Genomic DNA, 23,599 nt, shown 5'->3' on the forward strand with positions numbered 1-23,599 from the left:
CTTAAACCAGGTACCAGCTGGCAGTAATAACAGTTAGTAATTAACTAATGTATTTCTCTGAAGTGGTCAAGAGTAACAGTTGAGGTTGTGTCTAGTTTTAACGGTTATTATAGTGGCCTGAGAAATATTTTCCATGCCAATAAGCAAGATTAGAACTAGGGCAAGCTTTTGTTCACATTAGAGGCAAAACTGCATTTTACTGATCAAAGATAAAAATAACAATAATAAWAAAAAATAAAATAAAAAACTCATGGCCCAGCTCTGCCAGCAAAAAAGGGGACATGATGGGATCACAACCAGCCTTTGGGGAAATGGAGAGGGTAGTAAATGGCACACTTCTCCTTAGATTTCTTTCCTGACCTAAACAGCTTCAGCAGGGCACAGAGCAGAGGTACATCAAGAACAGAGCCACAAAAGGTATAAAAATGATAATTTTCATTTCTTGCCCTGCATCTCTAAAGGGATAACTTTAAGCTCAGTGTCATCAGCCATAGAGGCAAAGGGTACATCGAGGAGCAATTCTGCTATCATTGCAAAATTCAGTCATCTCTCCCTCAGGGGTAAGGCTAAACCTTGTACTGTACTCATCTAGGAAGATRAAATAAATTTCTTCTTCTATTACTCTTATTTATAGGTATCACTTCACTGGAGCCACCAGATGGCTGCCTCTAAGTACCTATTTTGTTTACATGTAAAGGCCTAGAACCASTGGAATCAAGCTGTTTATGATTTTTGCATTTCTGAGCATCATCATAGCTATGGCACAAACAGTTAAACAGAAGAAAAATGGAGCTACTGCTGTCTTCTGGGGGGAAAGATCTTTCTTTGCAGCCTGTTATCCCTTCCCCACTTTTAAAAATCTTTACTGGAATCTGTTTTCCCTGAGGAAACTAGAGTTTTTAAAAGTGAAAATTTTCAAAATCAAAAATAAGAAATGAGTTGTTTTGATAAAGTTTACAGGTATTACAATACAAAAACTACAATAGCTATTGGAGCAAAAAAATGACAACAAACAGCAAAAAAAAAATCACGACAGGACAGGAGGCAATTGGCATAAACTGAAATACAAGAGGTTCCCCAGAGGACTGTGGGGTCTCCATCCTTGGAGATACTCAAAATCCAACAAGTCCTGGGCAACCTACTGTAGCTGACTCTCCTCTGAGAAGTGGAGTTGGACTAGATGTTCTCCAGAGCTCCTTTCCAAGCTTAACTGTTCTGTGATTCTATGTTAGTGATTTACAATTTTTTTTTAAAGTCTGATTTGAATGAAGTCTTCATGAGCACATGAATAGTTTTGCGGCTGACAAAACTGTCAGATTAAAATATGGATACTATATTACAATAACATTACTTTCAGTAAATTCTAAACTTTCTCAGATTACCTATTTACTCATACGGTAATATATGTAACATTCTTTTAACATAACTCTGCATTAATTTGTTTGTATCTGTATTTAAGAGTATGTATTAAATGATTAATTGGTTTTGGAAGAATGCATAACAAGCAAATCACACAAGTACGGGCTTCTGTGGATTCAGATTGAGTGTGGGCACCTCAGTACCATGTAGTGGCATTTTGTAGCAGAATTTTGGTCTATTACAGGCACACGCTTGACAAATGTGTTAAGAGTCCTACGCTTGGTACTGGTTCTCTAGACAGATATTTAAAACTACATGAAAACTTTAAAGACAACACATTTGTCCTGAACCAAACATCTCTGTGTATAATAAACAGCTTGCAATTGCTCTAGGCAGCATGTGAGCTTTGGCCAAATATATAATTGCCACTACACTTGCCTACAGATGTTGTACTACAACTAGCTCCTAATTCATAATTGTAAAGCACTCTGAAGCACGTTAAGTACACGGGCAATATATAAGARATAGTGCTCTCCTAAGCACATCACAGAAATACTACCTTTGAGCAACTGGCCTTTTCCCAACAGGTAGCTTTCCATTGCCTTTTCTAAGCTAGTCTAGTTCTACCCAGACACAAAACCCACTTCCTTCTTCTTGAAGCGTAAGAACCCTCTGAAGTTCTTGTTTGTACTGTGCTGATAAGAGGGGAAGGATTTTGAGATCTTGAGAAGAAAGATCTATAAAATTTTCTGTACAGACATTTGAATCATAATAGGGACCAAACTACTGGAGGCATAGTCCACGGCCTGCCACACTTTCCCTATGAAGCAGGTTAAACTTACTGAATCTTCAGTGTGCCGAAATAAACCCAACTCCCGCTGTTACTCTGCAATACACAAGAAAAAGGACCCTACCACAGGTCATCATTATGCTGTTCACAAATTCAGCAAGTCCAACGTGGCAGCAAGAGATTTTTGACCCAGAGGCCATAGCTCAAAAGATCTCAGCTGTGAGAAACTCACCAGTCTATTGTCCTGGTGTTTCTTGCAAGTGACAGTCAAAACTAGTCCATGGTAAATCTATAGGCCAAACTTTATCCTGCCACTTTGAGGTTCTCAGCACTTACCGCTCTAAATGAGACTATAATCCTTCGTAAGTACTGAAAGATCAAGACATACATTCACTTAAAAGGAAATTCTTCTCTCCTTCAAGAGTCAGCACAAAGCTAAGGCACTGCTTAAAACTTCTTTTCAGRTAACTAAATGGAACTTAGTGGTATGCATAAACTGCGTATTTTGTCTGCACAGAAGTGATTTTCACCGTTACTTTAGTGGCAAGTGAAGAGTCTACAGACACTGACAAAGGAAAATTATTGAAAGAACAGAAGTGACATTTTACCACTGTTAGTCTGGACTTTGATTATATACATGCCAATAATCAYAAATATTTGGCATGTATATAATCAAGTATTTGATTATACATGCCAATAATCACTGCAAGAACCATCTTAAGTGAATGTTTCTTCCAAAATGGAAGAAAAACAAAACAAATAACAAAACAAAAAGACAGTTTTCAAAGCTTGGAAATTTACCTGGGCAAGGACTGAGAGAAAGCAAAACAATGAGAATACACTCTGCAAAAATTACACTGGGTGAACATTTGGATTGCAATTTCAGCTTWGATTCCCTATCAAAATAAGAAAGTGCTTTCACGTGGCTCCTTATTAGATATAAAATCTGTCTACAAAATTTCAACCTGCATTCATGTCTCCATTTTCAGAGAAAGTAAGAGAGAGTTTCAGGCTGTTCAAGTCCTATGTTTCTATCTCGGCCCTTTTTTAGAAGTAAGTTCTGTAAATATATATATACACACACATATATACACATAGTGCATCTATCAGGTTGTTCAATGGAGTGACACTGTAAAATAAGATAGAAAAAATAATTAGAAACAGCATCCAATTTCCCAGACCATAAAGGTGAGTCATTAGCATAAATCAGCATGATCATATTACTTTCCTTAAGAAGACTACTAGAGACGCATTATCATGTATATGATACTTTATGACCATATTCTGATCTCTTCCTTGGTAGTGGAAAGTACAATTTCACAAGCATGGACAGATCAGGACTATTAACAGAAGAAACAGACTCTATGCAAACATTTGTATAGAAAATTAGCATTACCTTGTCTCATACACAGAAAAGAAGGCAGAAGTGAGAAAGTTAATTCCTCTAGAGCTCCCAATACAGCATTTCACTGGACATGGAACAGTTTGCAGCTATGTAGGGAGGTAACATTGCAGTTTCAACTACCACCAGATATTAGTGATTAATGAGGAGAACAAGGTCTAATGAGAGACTCTAGACAAAGATTCAGCCATACTGCACCATTTCTGTGGCGTGTTATCCTCCTACAATACAATGAGCCACCAGGCTACTACTAGTATACCTGCTGTTATTTCTTCCTTAAAAGTAGATACCTAGTGCAAGCACAGGTTAGTCCCAGAACACGTAAATTCCAAAAGGATTCCAAGAGCAAATACCACTAGTTAACTGAGTAGGCATATTTTGAGAGAGACACACACTCTGAAAACAGATACAATTCTATTTTGTACCAGTCTTCTATCTTGAGTTTTGTACCAGACATCTCACTATTCTCCAAAATGCACAGGAAACTCTACAAGTACTTATCCTTATGAATTTTGATACCATTGGCTTCTCAGGTTTTGATCCATCACCATGRAAAAAATGGGCTTCCTGCACAAGACAATATAGAATAGGGCAAACATAGTTTAAGGGAGGAAKCTAGAGACATCCAAGACAGCATTCATCCAAGAGAAGCAAGCTCTGTACAAGTGCCGAGATGAGAAAATGTCTATTACCACAGTCTCTGACCAGACAAAAGCATTGACATATCCTGAAATCACAGAAGGAGTGGGCTTACACTACATTTTTCTTTCAAGTATTTTATTATTCCAAAGCAATTGCTTTCTAATCTCTCTCCTTTGCTTTCACAATGGAGTGTCACTTTTGTATCTTCCCCCAGAAGCTCAGTAAGGTGGAAAATACAACTGTAACCAGAAAACTTGGCAAACACTAGAAAATACTACTGATGGAATTTAGAGACAGTTGAGCAATGGCCCCATTATTCCCAAACAGCGTATCAGGTCAGACACCTGAATCAGTGAGCTATGCAGACCTGCTGCTAGAACAAGCAACAGAGCTGGTTTAGATGATTACAGCAACAAGCGATAGGATCAACTCATGGGTGGCGAGCACAAAGTTTTTACTAGCTGTACTGTAATAAATGCAACGGGCCACATAAATGTGCTGGCCAGATTTTTACTATATTTATCCCATTCACTCCTTGGAGAAAGAGGTCCTAGCACTTCAGCAACGTTGTGAGGTACAATTTAAAAAGATTACACTTCTCCAAGTTTAGGTCTGCCTAAAGATGAAGAGGGAGGAGATGCCAACTTGGAGTATCTCCTTCTTGATTATCAGCCAAACTACACTATAACTCTTCTACTATTAAAACATTTTATATCTGTCCATTCATCCCTAAAAATAGCATGGCTTCCAGCTAAAGTAAACTAACAGCATATTAGGGACCTTAAAGGATGTAGTAAATGACCACACACTGTAATATTGGCATGCAGACAAGTACCAAGTTGGTAACAAAACACAAAAAGAGTTCATTCTGGACTCCCACTTAAAACATAGCAGAAAGTTGCACTTCATCTATGAGAATCGATTTCATAATTCCACGTCTCAAAGGCATGCATCAAGACTACTCCAAATGCCTTTTGCAGCAGCCACTGCCAGCTTTTTCTATCAATGCTGTAAAAGTGCCAATTATCCCATCAGTTCTTAGAATGCACCTTATACTTACGTATGATTTCTTCCTGTACTATTTGAAATAAATACTCCTTATCCTCTTGTAGGATACCTTCAGCATTTAAATCCTGATTTTATTCCAGGGAAGTCAACAGGAGATTTACTTTTAAATTCAAGAGAAGTGGAATCAAGGTTTTCTGTGCCTTAGGAGATGTTCAAAGAAACAACTGGCAGAAAGATGTCCATGCTACTTGTGCCTTTGGGAATCTCAAATATGTGTTTCTTTAAATCTCTTTTTCCTCCAACTGAACTATGCCCAAATCCACTTAATCTTACTTTATCCCACAACCTTTGTTTCTCAAAGCTTTTTAACAATTCTGTTGCCTTTCACTGTTTTTATTTCAATCCTTAAATTCTCACATTGAACATGTATCAGTTAGAGCAAATTAAGGCCATTAAGCCAAAGGAGATTTAAACCAACAAGGTGCCGTTAAGCTCAAGTTGATGCTACTGAATTTTAAAATTAGTGCAGAACAATCAAGCATATTGAGTGCTTTACACAAGTTATAGCAGCAGTATAAATTTTTTAAAAGTCTGAATTAATGTCCTGATAAAACTCATTTGTTAATTTAAGTAACACTGGAGTTGCAGGATGATTTATCAAATATGAAGGTTTTTAAAGAACATAAAATGCTGTGCAGAATGATTCAGCAACTTGAATGAGAATCATTCATGGCCAGAGTGGTGGAAACGCTGCCAAATCATTTGTGCTTCCCCACTTTTTTTTAAACAAAGTGATTTAGATGTGGTAGATCTCTCATGGAATCAATAATAGCATATATACATTTTCACTTTTATTCACTAGTTCAGACCAGTGTTAGGTCTTTGATAAGACAAATAAATAATATCCAGAACTGTCTTTTGATGAGCTGAAGGGCTTTAAAATCATTAGTCAATTAATCCTCACAATAAACTTAAGAGGTTTAGCAATTATTACCATCCTTTACCTACCGAAAATAAAGACAGTAGAAGTGAAAGGACTTTACTAAGGTCACACACTAACTCAGTGACAGGGTAAGAGACCCTCCTAGRCCCTAGCAAACATCTTTGACAGACCAAAGATCTAACAGTCATTCACTAGTATGAATTCTGTCTCTCCTGAATTCAGCAGAAATGCTGACACTAAATCCAGAACAAAAGTATTCATGCTGAAATACAAGGCTAGAAGGACACCCTGGTCCAGCTATTCCAATTACCTGAAATCAGGAAACACTCAAGGCCCCATTAACTAGTGTAAGCTGTCACAGCTGCATAGACTTGCAATGAAGCTACAGTTTGAATCACAGATTTCCAAATCTGTGCACACATACATACTTTTAAGTAAAACACACACACATATATATGGCACTTTTTATCCTGAAGGTTCCCACAGCACTATAATGAAAAGCCTCTGAAATAGCTACACACAGTCTGCCAGTATAGGCTCCAAATGTAACCCCAGTCGTTCCATTAGCTCCAAGAGATCCTGTGTAGAGCTCATGGAAATGTTAAGGCTTTAGACAAGATGTAAGGAATTAGATTCCATAAAAAAAAAAAAATCACATTGTGGACACAGAGGAAGTAGGAAAGAAGGTTCATTAAACAAAGCATACTTACATTAGTAGAAGTTTGGACCGGATAGTCTGGTGAACAAATACACTCCACTGTTATTGCAAAAATACCATGGAAACTTTAGTAAGCACAACTGGTCAGAAGAATTCTGGTTCACACTTCATACAAAGACAATTTGTATCAGCAAGAATTTCTTCAGCAGTCAGAAATAAATAATAAAGCTGATAAGCTGATACAACTTTTAGAAAAGCACGATCCCCTCACTAAGGCAGACAATGGTGAYGTTCCATAGAAACTGATAATTCTGAAGTGTTCACGATCATTTATTCAAATATTTGTGGAAATAGAATCTAGGCTGCAGATGAAGTTTCAGTTACTGTTTTTGAAAGTATTCAAATTTCAAATATCCACAGAATTTCCCACCCTTGCTTTAGATAAGAAAAAAATTAATTCTGAAAAATCAAYTTTTGGGATTTTATTGTCCTCGGGAAGGATTTTTTTTGTAAATCTATTCAATTCAAAATGACTGTAGTCAGCAAAAACAGTCAAGTGGAATCTGCTTGAATCTTTTGCACAGGCTGAACTCCTGAAAATAAACCAAAGAGGTTTTGAAGCTTGGAAGCTAGGTTTCATTAGAAGAATACATTCAAAACATGTTCTTTTAAAATGCATAAAATTTAATATAAAAATATTGTAACCAAATGTGCCTGCTCAATATATCTTGGCAGGATAAATCTTTCTTTTCTTCAGGTGTGCTGCCTCTCTAGCAATTGGTTCATTGGTTTTATTAGGTTGCAATGAGCTCCACAGGGAAATGTTTTCCTTCTTTACAGGACATCCCACCTGAACCCAAACRAACAGCTACAGCAAAGCAAAAAAGGGGCCTCACATATGACCTCCCTATGGTGTTGCCAAGATGTATTCTTTTTAAGGAACATAGCTCAGGAACATATGACAACTGGTAAACAAAACATGCTTCACCTGCTACAATGATCAACAAAGGTTTCAGTCCTGCAGTGTTGCTACCGGGCTTACCTTTAATTTGCAATAGACCTTAATCAGGCTTCACATAGCCATACACGGTGTATAGAAATCACRTGGTTGTGTTAGCACAAGATAGTTGAGCATGAACATCCATGTTTTCTATGATACTTCTGACTACAGGCTCAACAGCTTTTCTGTTTGCTAGTGAAACACAGGGGAGTTCTTCCAGCAACAGGCACTCAAGGTGGTATCAGAGAGCTGACACTGTTGCAAGTAAGACTGTTTGCATAGAAGGGTGGTGAGCTAGCAAAAAGCTACAAAGAATGAACTTCATCTCCTTTGTATGGGATTACTAAACTGGAACAAGGTTGTCCTACCCCTCTCAGCAGAATGTAACTAACCCTGCAAAGCAAGCAGTTTGAATCAGAAAATGTTGTCCCTCAGATATGATACAAGCCGTAAGAAACTCTTGGCTGCTTTGGAGCAGAAGATACAAAGGGAGATATGGCTGGAATTGTATCTAAACTACTAGGTGGGAATGAACATTTTCTGCAGTGGAAGGAAAGTGGAGGTAGTTTCACTATTCAAGAGCACAGAGAGCAGAGAAAAGTTGGAGTTGGGCAGTATGCCAAATTAGTGAAAAATTAGCCTGTAGTAATGTACAAAAAGAGCTAGATTCCAGTGGCTTCATTCACACCAAATAGGGTGTTCCATACCCATTTTTTTTTTCAGGGAAGCCAATGAAAGCACCATGGAGAACACTGTGGAGGCATCCACGCTGTTCCTCACAGTACTTTGTTATCCGAGTAAGTAGGAAACGTTTTTATGTGCTCGAAGAAATACATCCTTTTCTCCCACCACTATAATTCGAAGAAAAATAGTCCTAACATTTCTGCAGCCATGTTTCATCCACAGGTTCCTGAGAACATTATGGAAGTAGATACRTGTCATTAACAAACTATTGCCACATTATGAATCAAGCTTATGCATAATAGAACCCTAGTTGCCAAACCACACTGGAGAAACCAAATATATTTGGATAATTTGAAGTTCAAGTGATCAGAAGTAAAGAGAAGAGGGAATCACAGAGATAGTTCATAAAGSGAGTTTTGGATAACTGAGAACTCACTCTATATAATTATATATTTACAATAAACAAACATTGTTACTAAATGGGCAAGTGTGCTGTATTTCACAGTAGTTCTGTAAAACCAGATGTGAAGTTAATAGCCATGTACTACAAATATGCCTCTCCCTGTGATGTGTTTTGCCATTCAGTTGATCAGATTTGCCAGAACAATGAATAGCAAGAATCAACCAATAACCAATAGCAAGAAGAAAGCTTGTGTTAACACTCATATTAGTTGTTGAGGATGAAATGGGTGAGAACAAAGCTTTGGCAACTGTGTTAAGAAGGAGTATAGAGAAAATGTGGAGAACTTTTCCCATTACATGAGTTGTACTGCCTCATTTCCTCTTTTAGAAGAAACAGAGCTACAGGAAGGTTTAAATTAGGAGGAAGTACAGTAATGGAATATGAGAAAAGATCATATTTGTGACAGGAAGAGGATGCGCAGCTGAAATTCTACAGTATAAGAGGGAACTAAACATCAGTATCCTAATTTTACTAGGGAATACTTTACTCATTTCCSTAAAGTCTACATTAAAACATGGCTATCACCATTACCCTTAACACAGGAAGAGCCTTTTGAAAGATAATCATCCTCAGATAAGGACTACCATGGATACTAAGTGGACAGAGATAACTACCTGATTTCTGGGTCTAAGGCCAAGAGAGATAAGCCTTTAAACATATATACATCATACAGATGAAGACTATCCACTACATTTATTAAACTGTAGAACCTTATTTTACATAAGGCTGTATTCAGAATTGACAAAAATTGCATTCAGATTTGCCTTATTTCCTCTTCACTACAGTTAAAGTGGTGGGGCTAGCAGAGACACATTTTGATACTTTGTATGCAATGTTTTCGTGGACATAAACATATACAGAAGTTTAGCTTTAGCATCATCTCCTTTTCTCCCACACAGATGCAGAGATGCCTCTGTCTGCTTGTGGCCAGACACTTAAAACCTGTATAACATTAAGGGCTAGGTGCCCAAGTAAATTTCCTGTAATGAGAAGTATATGCGCTAGAAAAAGTCCCAGGGACTAGACCCAACCCAAGTATTGCCAACCCAAGCATTGCCAGAGTGATCATGTTGACTTAAGTGATGACATGTCACATAGTATTAGCTAAGAACTGTCCATGCTAGGTACACAAACTACCTGTATTTAAAAATCTGTTGAAATGCTTAACATTTTAAAAGTGATTTTATTGCCTACGGTGCTGCACACATGTGGCTTTGACTCTCAAGTTTTCTCTCATCTTCAAATAGCCTATAAAGTGAAGTTCTGTTCTCTAGCTGCCAACTAGATTAGACATCTCTGACAGGATGGAGCTCTGTATCCCTTCTCTTTGAAATGGCTTCTGTGTTGCAAACTCCATTCACAAACAGACAGTGGAATCCAGCTGTCTACAAAGAGATCAGGGCTCTTGTTATTTCTTAAAAATACAGAAAAATCTATCAATTTTCATTTTATGTTCAAATGCTATAATTTAGTATCATATTTTTGTGATAGTTTGCTGTAGTTCTGGTCCATATAGTAGTGTATAAATCTGTGAAGCTGAAATATAACAAAATCATTATTGAGGTTGGTAGGGATCTCTCCTGGTTGYGTAACCCAAATCCCCAGCTCAAAGAAGGGTTAATTGGAGAAGGTTGCTCAAAACAAAATTCAACTAGCTATAGAATACCCTCAAGGATGGAGGCTCCACAACTCCCTGAGACACCAAACGAGTGCATGATCATTTTCCAAGTGAAAGATTTTTCTCTTGTGTTCAAATGGAATTSCTTGCATTTTAATTTGTGCCTATTTGTATTCTGTGAAAGGACAAGAGGCACTGGGAAGAGTCTGGCTGCATCTTCTTTATACCCTCTATCAGGTATTTTGCACATTGATAAGATCCCTTCAAGCCTTCTCTTCTTCAGGCTGAACAGTCCCAGCTCTCTCAGCCTCTTTTCACATGACAGATGCTCCAATCCTTTAATAATTAAATATTAATTATTATGCTACTTATTTTCAAATATATTAAGCCTGAAGGTGACAAAGAATTTATTTTACATTTTCTCTCTTTTATTGCCTTTACCTTTTCAATACTGAAGAATACAGTGATTACATATTCAAAAGAATAAAGTTCCTGAACATCTTCAATACATTTTATCTGCGGTTCTCAGAACATCCCCCATGCCTTACATAAAACAAACATTTCCCTCCAAGTGTTATTATTCACATTTTAGGCATGGTACAGAGAGAGTAACTTGTTACCTCCAAGTACAGTGGGTACAAGTCAGATTAATAGCTACTTCCTATTATGTTTCTGCAAAAAATAAATAAATAAATAAATAAAAATRTATAAACTAGCCTGGGTGAAGAATCACTCTTTGCCAAATACAGCACTCAAAACATGTACATGATAGACAAATAGGAAAAATTAACTTGGTGTCAGGTATGTAAAATGTCTCTCCCATCTCATCTGCCACTCTCACTTTCATTTTTAAGCAGCAGAAGATGTCCCACTGTGGGTGGGGAAAACAAAAACTGAATAATAAATATGAGATTTCTCATAATGAATCTTTAGTCTGTGTTACGAGTATAGATGCATTCATTGATTTCGGAAAATTTGTAGTAGCTGAGCTTTATGAGCCCCCAAGACACCTGCTGCTTTGAAATAGCCGAAAGACCGGCTGTTTCAGTCTTCTGCAAGATGACTAGATGTGGAGGCGTGTTGCTATCACACTTTCTTCCCTTGGCTTCAACTGTATTTCACTTATAAAGCAGTTGGGTGACTTAGCCATTCAGTCATTTTTGGCTGCATAAAAGTGACAGGACAGGGGGGGAGGGGAGGTCGTAAAGAGCAGGGATTTATGCACTGTTCACACAAACTAGCCAGCCTTCCTTCTTTTACCCTCTTCTTAGTTCCCACTTTTTAAGGYATTCACCTTAGAAGCAAGTACCTGTAGCAGAGGTTTCAAAGCCTCCCAAAACTTCTGTATCAATTTTTTTCCCATCATTTCTCTCCCCGCTCCCTTCTGCTCTAAGCTACAAAACATTTACTTTCTGTCTCTATTTTGGCCCTGTCGATCCTGTTTTGAYGGGGGCTTGCATGATGCCCTAAACCTCTGAATAAGTTGGAGACCCTTTATTAGGCAGTTTCCTGTCGGGGAAGAATCTTGGTATCAAACCTACCCATGCTTGATTCTGAAAAGCTCTTGAATTAACTCTTGCATAACTTAAAGACTGAATGCCACATACAAACCACTGCTTTAATAAAGATACTCARCTTGGATCTATCATTTGCTTATGCCTCCTGAGAGGAAAGAAACTTTTCACAATTCTGCTGCCTACTTTTTGTCTGCTAGATGAATCTGAAGGTCAAACTGGTTCTCTGACTCACAGATCATCTAGTTGGGTTCCATCCTTTGTTGCACYTTTTAATCTCACAAGTTTTCATTTGCATCCCACTGTTCAACACATTKAAGTTTTCACAAGTATTCACAGCACTGCCTGTGCAATTAGTTAAAAATTTTGTTGGCATATGAAACAGGTAATTCAAAGTTAATCTTCCCCAGCAGYGCTAGCTATCATATCAACAGTATTAAAACAAAAAGAATAGTTTTTCTTTTTCCAAAGTTCTAGCTCCAAAGAGTAAAGGGAGCAGATACATTCCCCACATACTCTTTTGCAAATCCCTTGTAACAAAACTGAATATTAAGCCCTTTGGCTGTTAAATACTTCACACATTCTCTCTTCTTACTGCTGAGACAAATGGAGATACAGTCTAAACAGACAGTCTGCCTTCCTGGCAAAAGTTAACACTGCTTTTACAATACTAGGTAAGCACCTAATCTAGTTTTATTCTAGATTTTTTTTTTATTCTACTTAGTTACCCAGTCTTAAATTTCTTTATATGTCTTGTCTTTCTCATGCTACCTATTCACTTGTATTCTGTGTCAGTTAAAGCTTACTACTAAGTTTTGACCATTACATCTATTTTTAAGGTACCTAAGAACTGGTGGACTAACTATGGAAATTCCTTATGCCCTAAATGGCATATTCTTCTTCCCCCTAGGGTTTCTCCCTCTGCCTTTTTCTCCCTGCTGTGTCATGAATTTCATTTTCTGTCCTCACTTGCCCTATTAACACTTCCATAACAACTCTGCCAGAGCTCTTAAAACAATATGCAAATGAGAAGGTAGGGTCAGGGGCAGCAATAGCTCCTCAAAGCCACTATTTCTCCTTAACATACACAGAAAGAAAATGATACCAGTCTGGTGCTACAGCCCTGCTGGTTCAATGATGTCATCCCACYGAGTTACTGCTGCATGCAGACAAGGACAGCACTCTCCACTTCCTACTACCTTCCCCATTTCAATTATTGGGTCAAAACAGCTGAAGCCCAAACTTAAGCAGGACACAGCTGTTGTTCATGCAGCCAGTGCTGCCACTGTTCTGCCTACAGACAACTCGGTACCCCAGCATCGGAAAAGCTTTTAAATGAGAGCAGCCTTCAAACCTAACGGGTTTGAAAGTTTAGCTGCTTTGTGCAGATGTTATTTTGAAAATGACAGTCCTATCTCTGTCCATCCTTAACTCTGCATCATCTCTGAAACATTCCCCCTTAAATGAACAGCTTATCTTTAACTTTTCATGTGAGCATTTCTTGGYATGAATTAAAAGGTGAACGTTTTCTCAAATGTGTATACTAAGGACCAGAGGGCTGTAACTRGAGAAAACAGTTGTTCTCAGACCACCAGAAATTTCAGCTTTGGGAAGAAAACTAACAGGAACTGAAAACATGCTGCTGAGACAGTTCCACCACTGCTTTATCATGAGGCTATCCAATTTTTATTCAGTCAGTAACAATAAGTTACTATGCTTTTATTTAGTTTCACATAAATGATAGGTCAGCTTTTAAATTATGAGTTTCTTTTTGCAGTAATTCCAATAAGAGGAATCCACTGGTATTTACACTTAAATTTTTGCCCAGCTTGATGAAGCTTGCATGTAACTTTTCTTACTTCAAATGTGGATCCAATGAAAAGAATCTTATGGAAATAAAACGAGGACTATAGTTCTGAGGTACTGCCTGAGGTATTGTTTGAGGTTAGTCTTTTCCTAATTATGAGGTTTGCAACTTGTGAACACTCTTTAATGGTCAAAAGTTATTTGGAAGTGTTAAGGATTACACTGTTAATCTCATATTTGAATGGATGAGCACTTTTACCTTTAGACTTGCCAGGTCCTCAATGTTCCATGAATGAATGTCCTGAAAAGCTCTTGCCATTTCCATTTTTACCAAGAAAACAGTGAGCTCTACTGCTCCAAACAAAAAACAAAACATAATTTCACCCCTTAATTATTTCAATATAGATTAAAAACAAAAAACAAAGGAAAACCAAATCTTCACATGAGATTCCCAGGCCTAGTGAGTACACTTCCTTTCCATCAAGTTTTCCTGAATGCAAACTCAAATGAATTAAGAGTTTAGAAAAAAAAAAAAACAAAGGAATTATTTTGAAGCATCTCCTTCACCTAGGGGGGGGTGCTCCTGGATTAGTGTGGAGAACTGCAATTCTAGGCACAGAGGGGCTACCATGCTGACAAAGAAGCACCACCACTTTTGCTTATGATCTCATGGCTGTCAGTCTCCTCCTAACCTGACAGTTTCCTTTAGATACAAAAGGGATCCTAAAAGGTTCAGATCCTGAAGGTAGCAACAGAAGCGTTGTTTTCCGCCCTCTCTCCTCCACACAACCCAAGAGGCTACACATATTTCCTGATTACTTTGAGAGAGAGAGACATAATTTGGCAGGTCTGATCCATTTACTTAGCATTTCTCAGTACTGTGAGTATATTGAGCAACATGTGATCAGTACAAGAGCAGCTCCAAGGGGACACATGTTGTCCAAAGCCACATTAATAGATCCGGAATAATGATATGTGGCTTCAAAAAAAATCAGTCACTGAGTATGCAGAGGCAATCAAGGATTATTACACTGTTTTTAGTTTTTCCAGCATATATATCATCTTACAGCCTAACTTGCTTCAGTTTGTTTCACTGTTTTTCCTCAAGGCTTTCATGTCACAGTCTCTCAAGACTTCTGTTACTTAACGCTGATTTACTACAGGGACCCAGCAGGAACCTAAACTCAAAGCCCTATAATAAGCAAGTTGAAGCTGTTAATAAATGCACTACCTTTGTTGCTTTTTTATTTTTCCTGTCTAARTACTTCAGTGCAGTATGTTGAGTTAGGAAAGACATAATCAGAGAGAGTGATAACCAGTGGCACTACAAAGAAATAAAACTGTCAAGTCAGGTAAGGCAATACAGACATATCAAAATAATTTCTGATTTTTTTTGAAGAGATTCCTTTTCCATTCTGTACTTGTGCTGCCTTAGGCAGGAATCTAAAGTTCATGCTGCCTCACTGGAATCTAAAGATGGAACTGAAAATCCACTTTGACTGTCAAAAGCAAACATAACATCATCTTTAACACAAAGTTCTGCCCTTTATAAAGTATATGCAGATAAAAAAAAGGCAAAAAACCAAACATGTTTCATTTTTTCTTAACATCTGCTTTATGGCTATGTGGGAATCAGAGATAATTTATTCTTTATTCCAAATCTACAGTTCAGAATTAAAACTGGCAATAAGTAGATAGCTATTAGATTTTACTCAGTTAAGTAAGAGCATTTGTTTCCTGTTTTCCTTTAAAGGACCCAATTCGTTCTCTGATACATCAGTAAAAATGCATGATGTGTTTCTCCATCTTGATAGTTATACTTAATTTACAGCTGCACTAAAAATGGAATTTGGCCATATATCTTTAATAGCCTCTTTAATGTAAGAAAGACAAAAGAAGAAAACTTAAAAGATTCAGTGTTACAAGAAAAAAAAAATTACATGAGCTGTTCAACAAYGTAGCCAAAACGACATTTAAAAAAGATGCCTTTAACATTGTATTTAAGCTTTTGAACAGCTAGAACACAATTATTACAGAATCTATGGTGCCTTTGTTCCACTCCCACCTGTATAAACTACTTACTAMATGGCCACAGGCAAGGTGCTTATAATCTCATCCAATTTCTACTAAAAAAAAAAATCAGTGCAGACATTTACCATTGGCTTTAGTAAGAGCTGGTTTGGGCTTTTCTCCCTCTTTTGGTCTTAGTTTACTGATCAATAGAATAGGTAAACACCTGATCAGTTGCAAGATGAAACATTAGTAAAATTTCCACTGATCATTACAACTACGCATAGTACTTGTATAATATTTTGAAAATGATAACAGGGAGAGGGTTAATATACAACTAACTAATTTCAGAAGTAAATCATTCAGGATATTGCACTTGTTCATAAAAGCAAAACACATCCCTACTGATCCTGCAGATTCATTATAGATAGTGGCTGCACACGGCCACTTACTACTTTTTCATTTCATGTACGGAGAAAGGGATAAAGAAGAAAAGAGTGCATCATTGTTATATCCCATCAATGATAAAAATACATTAAAGGACTATAATCCATTTTCCTTTAAAAAAATGGAAAAGACACATACGTCAAGAATTGAAGCTTTGTATTATCCAGYTCTTAACAATTAGAAGCAGCGGGGTTTTTTTGTTTGTTTGTTTCTAATATCTCTGTTACGTACAGACTCCAGGAGAGACTTTTGAATCAGATCGATCTTCCAGCTCTTCAGGGTTCCCCAACGCAGTCCAAAGTGGGAGAAGCAGGGAAGGGCTGGTAGCATCTAGAGCTAAATTAATACYCTAGATCCCCACAGGATTCATTCATTCAAACAAACAAAAAAAAATGTGTCACCTGCAATTGTGCTACATTCAGGGGCATTTCTAAGGAGCACGTCAGGCAGTAAGGCTCTCTTCAAGAGAGTCTACACCAGCATCGTATACACCCAAGAATATACAGCTAAGAGTCACTGCTCTCACCCATCACTATGTTGAGATACATGCCACAATAGGAGGTGTTAATGCCTCCTTGCAGTAAATCTGTGTCTGATTCACTGACAGAATGTTGCCTGTACTATTCCTCACTATAACTTGAGCATGACTCCCCACCACCTTCTTCCTACCCACCCCCAGCATTTGCTCTGGGCAAAAACTTTGAGGTCTTCCACCTACAGCAGAAGGGGTTCCCTAAGAAGGAGCACAGCCCATGCAACCCAAGCTCAGGCTTTTTCTTAGATGTGAGCTTTGTTGATTTGAACACTCAGGCTGAGAAATGACTCAGCACTTGGCTGGAGAAGCAGGAAAGAAGTTTCCCCAGAGACAAGTGAATATATAAATTCTTAGCTCTTGGAGGGCAGCAGAAAGAGGGGTTTAGTCTTAGTTTCTTCTTTCTCTCTGGATAGACCTGCACTGGAACTGGAAGGCAGTACTGGAGAAGGTGTCTCTTAACAGTGCGAACTCCTAATGTGGAAAAGACTTGATTTCCRGTTGAATCCATAGGTATTACCATAACACGCATCATAAAAACAAGCAGGATAAAAGTTAAACTTCCTTCTTCCCTTAAAAATTTATTCAGTATCAGGCTACATTGGGTCTACCCTTCAAAAGTATCATAATATTCAGTATATCTTCACCAAATCATGTAGTTTAATTAAACTCATCATTTTACCATATTTACAAATAAAGAAAAAGGAATTCTAAACCTTCTTGAGAAAAGCTTGAAATTTAGAGTATAATACAGGAAGAGTCAAAAAAAGCCCCTTCATACTGACCTGTTTATTTCCTAACCTATGTTTTTTGAAATTGTGAAGTTGTTAATAATTACTGTCTTGAGTTTAAAGTGATGATTTACCCTATATACTTATTCCATTGGGTTTATGTTACTTTCATCAGATTAAATGATATTACATGAAAACCTACTGTTCATAGAAAACCAGCTATTTTCACAGTATATAAACTGAAAGCCTACATACCAATTGCTAGAAGTTACAGTTTCAAGAAGCAATTTTAAAGAAATCAATTTTAGTTTTTAATACACCAGCTRTCCAATTGTTCTTAGAAATGCTTTTAATTTGGACACCATGCATCAATTAAGTCTGTTATCATTGTCAGCATGTTGGATGGACAAATGCTTGTTTACACAAGCATTTTCAAACCTGAATGACTAAGGATAAATGTTGATGTCACCGTGTTCTTCTTAAAGTCTCAGAGAGTTTTGTTTAGTACTGACTTTCACAGTGGCAAGTGTAATAAAATACCAAATAACTTTGCAAATGCTTGTCTGCATTCAGAAAACTACCATATTCCTATTCAGATGTGAATCTGCCCAAAGTTCAAGGTGATTTGATTCCCATGTACGTAAGCAACCCCATCTTTATGGGACCGACTATAGAAGCAGGAAACAGAGAAAGAGCCCTATCATTTCCATCAGGGAAATAAAGCAGAGACTGCACCCTGGGAACTATATTGTCATTTCATGAATGCTTGTGTGTCATGAAATGTTCCCTTAGGAATCTGTTCTCTCTCTGCAGCACACATGAGATTGSAGAGAAGAACAGGCACCTTAAACATTCATTAGTCAAGATGCTTTCTGAAAGATAGAAGGAACATCAGCAGTATGAATAATAGCCCCCAACACYTCTGCAACAAAAACACATACATATAATTGTACACTGACTTTTCACAGTAGTTACTTGTGAGACACAAGCAATATGTGCAAAAATAATGTGCCCTTGAGTTTTATACCAAGCCCAGCCACTAACATTAAATTCTAGGTAGCTGTCTAATTTTAAAGCTATGGGAATTTGCTACRGGAGCATAATCTCCAGATATTCAAAAAATCCCACAAATTAATTGCTATCTCCAAAAGATAGGTCATCTTCCAGGTTCAAAGCCAATGTAGGATGAGAAATAGAAACAAACATAAGAAATGCCATCCAATTAGCCTATAATTCCTGGAATTTCTGGTGAAACCAGTATCAGATCTGCACAGCCTGAACCTATTGCTCCAAAAACAGGTTATGACCAAGACTGGAAGAAGCATATGTTCAGCACCAAAGGCATAAAGTAGGGATGATCAGTTTTAAACTCCTACTGGTGGAAAAGTCCTATGCCAGGAAGGAAGAGAAGCATGCAACATATTTACAACATCCATTATTTTCTAATAATTAGAAAACTGTTCAGCTAAGCTCCACATTAAAGAGTGCGTGTGGRGGAGGGGGGTTGTTTTGTTTTTAAAAAGCTTATTCAGAAGAGAGAACCTCGTTGCCTGGTTTGTAAAGCCAATATGCTTTCAAACTAACAGTACAACACCAGACGCTACCACCACCATCACCACCACTTCCAAAGGCAAAGACTTCTGAGTCTGAATTTGAACATGCTGGGAGTAAGATGAGATGGAAAGTACTGCCTGCACAGCCAGAGTGTTGGGCTTCCACAGAATGTCAGTGGTGAGAAGCAGAAGTTGCTGCAGAAGTTTTTAATGGACAGTTGATATACCTATCATGGTCTTAAACAGCTGATTCTATTTAACTGCCTCCAGCACAGCCCTTGAAAGCATCCAGGAACAGATTCCAAWTTTTGTTCCTGACACTAGCACTTAGCTATAGGAATACATCACTCTATTACTATTGAATGCTTTAAAATATCTGATATTCTGAGACTGATGTCCTGGAAGAGTAGAACGGTATATTACAAAGTATGCTGTTGGTCTGCAATTCCCCTTGAATTTGTTGTTGTGCTTTTTTCTAAACTAAGGAAAAAGTCTTTTAAAGGGCACATGTAAATGGTCACGTCCCAATTTATTCTCTGCTTTGGACATCAGATTTGCTTCTGTTGCAATCATTCATATTACCAAAGACACTTTTTTTTTGTATGCACACAGCACAGAAAAGTATTTGGCATGAAGTTATCAAGCTTTAAACAGCCCAGATCTAAAAATTATAAGCAAATGAAAATAGGTTGTAGCTGGYGTTCAATGTACCATGAAGCTATTTATCATACAATGCGCATTAGCGAGGAGGAGAAGGATTATTTCCATATTACAGATATGGAAAATAAAACCCTTGCTCAACGCATTATGCAACTCAGCAGCAGCAACAAATCCCTGCAGTTTCAGAATCCCTGCAATCTACAGAAGYGTATAGTTAGGCCAGTGCATTAGTTTGTTTTGGTCTAGTGGCATTAGCCCTGGGCAATGAAGATGAGCTCTGACTGCAATTTCATTTGAAAGTATATTGATACTAAGCCATTTTTTCCCTGTGTTTCTGAAGCATTTTTGTGCTGTTTCTGCTAGTTTTCTTTTTTGAGGAAAAAGAAAAATCCCTTAAATGGCACCTTTCCACCACGACTCCTCATCCTTCTGTCTGATACAAAATAAGGCAGTTGACCAAGATTTATCATCTAAGCATAAACTTTGTTCTAGGGCTACACAGATACAGACTTACAGAAACTTGTTACTAAAGTATATCTCAATGAAAATAAAATTAAATGAGATACAAAAACAACTTAATTTCAACATGCAAGGATTTGCATATGTACTGCAATTCCTAAGCACTGCTTGGGAAAACTTACTGCACATCCTTTATGCACGAGCACTCTGTGAAGCTGAGGACTCTACAGAGTACAGCAGTCATTAAAAAAAGTGCAGGCCTTTAATGTCTTGAGTACCCACTGATACAATTGTTAAAGCTAACATACGGAAGACTATGATTATTACTCTAAGTTAAARAGCATGAATTCTAACTAGCACGGACTGTCACAGTCAGAAATAGCTAGAATACTACATTTCTCCCAAATTTATGTTCATTCATTCAGAGCAGACACCTTCTTTCTTTCGAGGCCATTTGGAAAACTACATACAAAAACCATCRCACTTTTTCTTTAAAAAAAGAAAGGCAACCAGTTTTTATTAGCATTACACAAACAGAAAAAGACATAAACGTAGGCTGAATTTTCCATCCTAAGTAAAATTATACAGTCAGATAAAGTCACTTCATGTTCATTGCCACCCACAGCATGAATTGCTGTAGGTGAGATTCTGGCTTGCATTTAAGATACAATGAACACCCTTCCCCCATACTGAAAAGTCCTCTGAAAGTTTATAAAGATAAAATCAGTTTGACTAATGAAGTAACTATCTTGGCCTGAGAAAAATATACAACTATCTGATATTTATAAACTAGGAAGGATATAAATTCTATCACAGTATTTCTGTTAAATTTTACTTAAAAAAGTCTGAGAGTATCAGCAGTAGTGATAATGGCTTTTTTCTCAGTAYGATATAAATTTTGCTTAAGTTTTGAATAAAAAGTTTTGAAAATAAAATCAAGAATTATCACATAAAACTAGCATTTTCCAGAATTGGCAAGATACAAGAAACCTGATAAAAATAGCATTTAAATCCCAGAAGACTTTAATTCTTCAAATATCTGAGATAAAAATGTGAAAAAGACAGCTCTCTTAGCACTTTGTAAGGTATTACATGAAATGGCCGATTTGTTTCGGCCACATGTTCATCACCTCTAAGAAGAATCACTTATAATTGCCAAAAAACAAAAGAGAAAGGTGCCAGTCATRCTTGGCATAGCTCCATAAAATTCAGTTCTCCACAGGTCTGAATTCAGAGATACATACAAATGAAAGACAGTGAAAATAAGAAGGCACTCAATGTTTTTCATGGGATAGTAAGGCGAGCTCAATGACATAGTCAAATCACTTAACCACTAACCGAGCCCAGACAACAAATGACAAGGAAAATTCAGGAGGTTCACTATTCCACAATCCAGTTGATTTTGCTCTACATTTTTCTTTGATTTTGCTTCTACATTTTTTTCCCTCATCTCTTCCCCACAACCCAACATGCTCTTTATCTCCCTCTTTCTTCATTTCCTACAATAATTTAGTTGCTCAAGTTGATAAGCATGTTTCATGTAAGTAAAAAACTATTATTTCAATAATGTGTTCAAGCTCAAAGACAAGTCCAAGTATTTAGTTCAGCCATAAGGTAAAGCTTGATTTCACATTAAGGCATAGTTTTCACACAATCTGCTGCTGAACCTTAACCCAATACTTAAGAACGTTCTTGTGGATTAAGCATATCTGTTAAGTGTGTACTCGAGCTTTCTGTATATAAAAAAAGTGAGCTCAGAATCAAGTTAAATGATTTCYCTGAAAACGAGTAAGGTGAAGAAAGTCTCTGCTGCTTGACATCAAAAGCCTGCAGAATACAGTATTACTTCCTTGCTAGTTTCCCAAATATCAGTAAGTTCTAGAAAGGTCTCTCACTGAGGCAGCAACATCAGGGTTTTGGTGTGTTCAGAAGACACCAGCATTTCATGCTTAACATTATGAATTTATTTATTCTCTGAAACTATTTCAAAGAGACTATATAAAGTGTGCATGCATGTTTGTACATAGGTAACTACTAGGAAACATTGAGCCCATTTCACTACAATAGGAAAGCAACATAGGATACATTAACTTAATTCTCAAATTTTGCTAATTCTCACCTTTCCCCAGATGGCTTCACTGCAAGGGTCAGACAACCCAGCGCAGGCTGGTTCCACCTAACAAGGGTGAAGCCCAGAGACCTTATGGAATCAGCTCATGAACCTGACTTCTATGTACTTAAGGTCAATTGTTTTTGCCACTAATAGAAATAACCCGAGTAGAAGGTTAGTGGTTACAGATGACATAATCAATTAGCTGCAAAAAGCATACACAGCTTACGTTAGTCATTCTGCAAGGAAAAATTATTTAGAGCCTGAACTTTGTCTATGTTGAAAAAGTGACCTTAAAGGCAAAATTGCTGTCATAGGTTTTTCTTTGTCTAGAGATAGATAGATAAAGACAGATAAAGAAGCTAGCAATAAGAATTACTTTTCTTGACATTATCATTGTTTAAATTTGCTGTTTTGAGATCTCTGCTTTAAAACTTGAAAGATTCTTGGCATTCATATGTACTGCACAACTACAGAGATCTATTTAAAGAAAAATTAAATACATAGTGAAGTGTAATTATGAGGCTATTAAGAAAAGTATTTCACATTTGTCCTAGTTAATTTTGTAATGAGAAAAAATTCTGAAATATCAAATAGTTATTCAGTGGAAACATCAGAGTTAATGACAAAAAGATATAGATCTATTTACATAAACCACTAAGTTTAATCATAAGGTAAATTTAACTGAGGCATGACCTAGGAAAACAGGCAAATTAAGTGGCAAATAAATTCAAAATCAGTACATTTTAGGTCAGCTGAACAAAAATAATGACTCTTACCTCAGTGTAGCACCCCAGTGAGGTGTTCTGCACTTTTTCTGGTGTGGAGTGTGCATCACGAAACATATTCAATGCACTTAGATGCTGAAAAATCTAAAAAGAGAAACTGTAGTTTGAATGARCATTCACCAGAAAGACATTAGAGAGAGATGGAACCATGGGGAGATTCCATGAGGTGGTACCTCCAAAAAGTAATTTTTTTTTATATGCTCTGCACCAATTAACCTTAGTTTGAATTCCCTCCCAGAGAATAGTTAACATTTCCATTTCTGTTATAAGAGGCYACGGAAGTGTATGGCTAGGAGGAGGGACTTCAAGAAATCCTATAGTTCAGCCCTCTCTGCAAGCCTCCGTCTCCCGGCCAGAACCCATAGGATAGCTTGCTGGATACATAGGATAGGATTGCTGYTACTCTGCTGCATTACTTAAAA

The 23,599-nt window shown here is 37.2% G+C and overlaps 1 long non-coding RNA gene across 1 annotated transcript in view; it reads right to left on the reverse strand.

Moving 5' to 3' along the window:
• The window catches only part of LOC146600698 (uncharacterized), a 152,868-nt gene extending 129,645 nt beyond the window's left edge, over window positions 1-23,223 (reverse strand). The window contains exon 1 of the long non-coding RNA XR_014897597.1: window positions 23,169-23,223. This is a non-coding gene — a long non-coding RNA (uncharacterized LOC146600698). The remainder of the gene's footprint in view (window positions 1-23,168) is intronic.
• Window positions 23,224-23,599: the final 376 nt, after the last annotated feature.

The sequence above is a fragment of the Rhea americana genome, unplaced genomic scaffold (assembly GCF_003343005.1).
Source record: "Rhea americana isolate MKP2758 unplaced genomic scaffold, rheAme1 scaffold_118, whole genome shotgun sequence".
Taxonomy (NCBI): domain Eukaryota; kingdom Metazoa; phylum Chordata; class Aves; order Rheiformes; family Rheidae; genus Rhea; species Rhea americana.